Genomic DNA, 5,858 nt, shown 5'->3' with positions numbered 1-5,858 from the left:
TTTCCACTCTAAGCTGCGTTCCTGTCCCGCCCACGCCCATCGCAGCACGGGCGGGCGGGGGGGAGAGGGGTGAAATCTAGGAAGAGAGAGAGAGAGAGAGAGAGAGAGAGAGAGAGAGAGAGAGAGAGAGAGAGAGAGAGAGAGAGAGAGAGAGAATATAAATAAATAAATACACCATATTATAATACACAAAAGTATTGTTGGTATAGTATTGTATTGTTTATAAATGCTCCAACATCCTTCCTGCGTCGGCCTTGGTCACCTACTGGCGGCTCTCCATGCTGCTCGATCTCTGGCAGCCTCCCTGTTCAGTTCCGGATCCTTGAGGTCACACTCTCACATCGTCCCAGGTCTTTTTCGGTCTGCCTCTCGCAACTCTACCCCCGACGTTCACACTTCTCTCCTTCCGCACCCAACTGTCATCCCCCATCCTCTCCACATGCCCAAACCATCTCAATCTACTCCTCCTCATCACAACACCAATACACTCCAGTCCCATCCTTTCTCTCAACTCTTCATTCTCACCACAAACTATCTCAATCTACCCCTCCTCATCACAACATCAGTCCAGTCCAGTCATATCCTACCTCTCAACTTTTCCATCGTAAACCTAGCCCCCCCAGGCCTCACATTCAAGGACGTACTGCGCATCCACCTAATCATTGTCATTTCTGTACATTTGAGCCTGCGATTATCCTCTTCCTTTACTGCCCAGGTCTCACTACCACACAGCATTACACTCCTAACACATGCCGCATACAAAGATCCCTTAGCACGGAGAGAGAGCCCTCTCAGTGTCAGGAGAGGCAACAGCTCCCTGAACTTCTTCCAAACACTCCTCACTCTAGCCACAGAGCTGCTCCAGCCCCACCTCCAGCACATAACATGTCTCTTAAATAACAAAACTCTTCCACACACTCAAGAGACTCACTAGCAAGATCAATCCTTTCACGCCTGACAATCTCCACCTGCTCTCCCTGACACACCACACACATGAAATCAGCATTATCTTGCAGTCTACCTCTAATACCACTACATCTCTTATGCACCCACTTATCACAAACACTGCATTATCTTGCAGTCTACCTCTAATACCACTGCATCTCTTATGCACCCACTTATCATAAACACTGCATTATCTTGCAGTCTACCTCTAATACCACTACATCTCTTATGCACCCACTTATCACAAACACTGCATTATCTTGCAGTCTACCTCTAATACCACTACATCTCTTATGCACCCACTTATCACAAACACTGCATTATCTTGCAGTCTACCTCTAATACCACTACATCTCTTATGCACCCACTTATCACAAACACTGCATTATCTTGCAGTCTACCTCTAATACCACTACATCTCTTATGCACCCACTTATCACAAACACTGCACAAGATGGAGTTACTTCTCACGCCCTTGTGGCAAACCACACATGGCCACACTCCCTCTGCTTTGACAGTACCACCACCAGCCCTAGATACCATCACTTTTGTTTTATCTGCATTTACTCTCAAGCCCTTGTGCCTAAGTCCGTCTCTCCACTTCCTAAATCTTTCCTCCGCCTTCCTTTGATTCTCAGCAGTCAACACCAAATCATCAGCATACAACATCTCCCATGGGAGTCCATTTTTGAAGTCACGTGAGAGGGCTTCAAGTACCATGATAAACAACAAGGGGCTCAAGACTGACCCCTGATGCACACCAACATTCACGGAAAACTCATCACTCAAATCTCCATTCACTCTTACCTGGGTGTGAGCACCCACATACATATACACATATCTTCCCACGTACACATCTACCCACATACATACATACATATCTACCCACATACATGGCCATAACCACCCTAACCAGCCACTCCTCCATCCCAGGCTTTGTCATTGCTCTCTTCATCACCTCTCGCGGTTAATAAAAAAAATAAATCTTTCCAATATCGCCATACTCTGCATAAAGAACTTACAAAAGGATATTGACAGCGATACCCATAAATAAATCGCTTAGGATCAGGTTGTAGGGAGCGCTCTTTACCTACGAGAATACCGCCTTACAGAAACCTTACTACTAAGTTTTAAATCTCTCTCTCTCTCTCTCTCACACACACACACACACACACACACACACACACACACACACACACACACACACACACACACACACACACACACACACACACACACACACACACACACACACACACACACAGGAAACAACCAACAAGCACTATACCCAGCAAGACTCGCCCTTCCACTACCCACACTGTGCCAGGGAAAGTGGCGATAGAGTGAAACTAACCCACTCTGGCCCCTGAATAATAATAATAATAATAATAGGAGTAATAATAACAATAATAATAATGATGATGATGATGACTGATCTTGTGCATGTCAGCTTAGGTCATCCCAGTCTATAAGTCCACCGAGTTCCCTGAGCCACATAAACTGTACACACATCCTCTCACTACGCATGTACTCCCAGCTACTTGATAATGTACATACAGTGGTGTACTAAACGTGGTGTGTACAAGAAATAATCCTGTACGTGTTTTACTGATTGGTGGAAATAATAGTTGTTGGAATCCAGTATAGGTCTGTCATTAGGATAGTATTTACAGGAAAGACATATACACAAGATGCTGTATTAGCCAGTCAGAGATTTTATATATATATATATGTATACTCAAAAATAAAAAATAAAGTGTAAAACGTCCAAAGCCACATAAAAATCCATTAATAAAACACACACACACACACACACACACACACACACACACACACACACACACACACACACACACACACACACAGTTCTTATTCATTCTTGCATTTCATCTCTGCGTGTGGGTAATGTGAGTGTGTATATAACTTCTCTCTCTCTCACACACACACACACACACACACACACACACACACACACACACACACACACACACCAGCAGCCCCTCCCACACCCCCTGCAGGGAAACTGAAGGTGTGAGAGAAAGCCTTGCTAGGGATAAGGATGTGTAGGTAGGTACGTAGGTAGGTAGGTAGGTTGGTAGGTGGGTAGGGAGGTTGGTAGTGGCAGGAGTGGGCAAGGTAGGTAGGTAGGTAGGTAGATAGGCAGATAGGTAGGTAGGTAGGCAGATAGGTAGGTAGGTAGGTAGGTAGGAAGGTAGGTAGGTAGGTAGGTAGGTAGGTAGGTAGGCAGATGAAATAATGACGTGTGTGTGTGTGTGTGTGTGTGTGTGTGTGTGTGTGTGTGTGTGTTTGTGTGTGTGTGTGTGTGTGTGTGTGTGTGTGTGTGTGTGTGTGTGCGTGCGACAAGTTATATACACACTCACATATACGCACACGCAGAGATGAAAAGCAAGAATGAATTAGAACTGTGTGTGTGTGTGTGTGTGTGTGTGTGTGTGTGTGTGTGTGTGTGTGTGTACTCAAATTTTATACGTACAGGAATCAATATAATTCCTGATCCTTCTAAGAGAGAGAGAGAGAGAGAGAGAGAGAGAGAGAGAGAGAGAGAGTATGGGAAATCCCTTTGTCACTCAAGGGTATTTGTACTTAACTCTCTCTCTCTCTCTCTCTCTCTCTCTCTCTCTCTCTCTCTCTCTATCTATCTATCTCTCCCCAACACCACTTTCTAAGCGATTTATTTTATACCTAACACCTTACTATCCCTTTCTGTATCACTGTAATCTTTATCAGTGATTAAATGATATATATAAAGGCAATTATAACATGTAATAAGCAAACTAAATCGCTACGTAAAATTTGCCACGCACCTGTATATGCCTTCTGGACCCGCGTCGCTAAGTGCAAGGTATATGGGAGCCCTGCCCTTGCTTACTGTTGTTATTATTGTTGTTGTTATTCTAGGAGAAAACTTTGAATGAAATAACATGTTTTTATATTATTTTGCAGGGTGTATTCCTCCCCAGACCATCCCGCCCACTCCTGCCCCCATTTTCTGCTCCCCAGCCTCTGACTTACACCTTGCAATCCTCACTCCAGCAGTCATCTTCACAGGGTATACTCACACCTTCATACCCCACCAACCAGCACCATCCTAACCCATCCTACTTATTCATCATCTCTCTCTCTCTCTCTCTCTCTCTCTCTCTCTCTCTCTCTCTCTCTCTCTCTCTCTCTTTGTTGAATATCAGCTCACAAACTGCCTCGACTAACTTTCCATCTTCACAGGGCATACTCACACCCAGTCCCACTCCAGCCTATCCTGCCCACGCCTCCCCCTCCACCACCCACACTCACCCACCCTACCAACACCCTCCCTAACTCCATTCTGGCGCTGCCAACACACTGCCAACACCCTGACAACAATACTACACACACTAGACAATGACACACAACTATATGTAATTAAGGAATGTGCTAATTACCTTCATTATCACCCTTATTATCCCCCGTGGCCGTGAGAGAAAGAGAGGGTATTGACTTATTGTTGGTCTGTGTGTGGGGGGAGCATACCCATCGACCACAGGTAAGCCGGTGGTTCTGTGGGGCCGTGCCACAGTACAGTACATACACCGTGTAGGGATCCGGCGCCCCCTTGTGGTAGACAGCGCCCCACCAGGGTCGCACCTGCGCCCTTCCCACGGCGAGGTGCAGGGAAATAGCAGCAGGTTTGGCTCCCGGGTGGACGCCGCAGATGCTCCACCCAGTACACAGTGCCACCACGTGAAGGCTGCTGACCTGACCTCGTAACCTTGACCTCTGACCCATGTACACCCAACACTGGATCTCACACACACACACACACACACACACACACACACACACACACACACACACACACACACACACACAATATCCTCTCTCTCTCTCTCTCTCTCTCCCTCAGGTGAAGCAGGCCAGGTGAATGTATTGGGGAAAACCATCTTAACCCTGACCTCGCCTCCCTAACACCTCTTCCTTAGCGATTTATTCTTGGATATGGCTGGTTAATATCCTTTTCTATGTTATTTATGCAGAGTGTGGCGATAGTGGAAGGATTTGTGCTCCCTAACACCTCTTCCTTTGCGATTTATTCTTGTAGGTTATTTATGCAGAGTGTGGCGATAGTGGAAGGATTTGTGCTCCCTAACACCTCTTCCGTAGCGATTTATTTATGCAGAGTATGGCGATATATAGAGTGACATTATCAAACTGTATATTTATATGACTACTACTACTACTACTACTACTGCTGCTACTACTACTACTACTACTACTACTGCTACTATTAGTTATATCAGTGCCACCACGCGAAGGCTGTTACTACTACTACTACTACTACTACTAGTAGTTATATCAGTGCCACCACGTGAAGGCTGTTACTACTACTACTACTACTACTAGTTATATCAGTGCCACCACGTGAAGGCTGTTACTACTACTACTACTACTACTACTACTACTACTAGTTATATCAGTGCCACCACGTGTAGGCTGTTACTACTACTACTACTACTACCAGATTGCGTGCTGGGATTTGCGTGCGTGTGTTGGTAGGCTCACTCAAACAAGACAGACAAACAAACAAACAAACTCAACACGTTCCACTGCGACATGTTTGTGTTGCGTGAGAGAGAGAGAGAGAGAGAGAGAGAGAGAGAGAGAGAGAGAGAGAGAGAGAGAGATTAGAGTTAGATTTATTTTCTCTGCAGGCTACACAGGACCTAACTATTCTCTCTCTCTCTCTCTCTCTCTCCTATCTTACGTTTCGCATCTTTCTCGCTGTGTGTGTGTGTGTGTGTGTGTGTGTGTGTGTGTGTGTGTGTGTGTGTGTGTGTGTGTTGTGGTGGTGTGGGGTGGGATAGAGTAGGGTGGGGTAGGGCAGGGTGGGGTGTGGTGTGGTGTGGTGTGGTGTGGTG

The sequence above is a fragment of the Coenobita brevimanus genome, chromosome 83 (genome assembly GCF_032717465.1).
Source record: "Coenobita brevimanus isolate Jiangsu-jjx chromosome 83, ASM3271746v2, whole genome shotgun sequence".
Taxonomy (NCBI): Eukaryota; Metazoa; Arthropoda; class Malacostraca; order Decapoda; family Coenobitidae; genus Coenobita; species Coenobita brevimanus.
The sequence above is the reverse complement of the archived record's forward strand: the minus strand, read 5'-3'. Positions refer to the sequence as shown.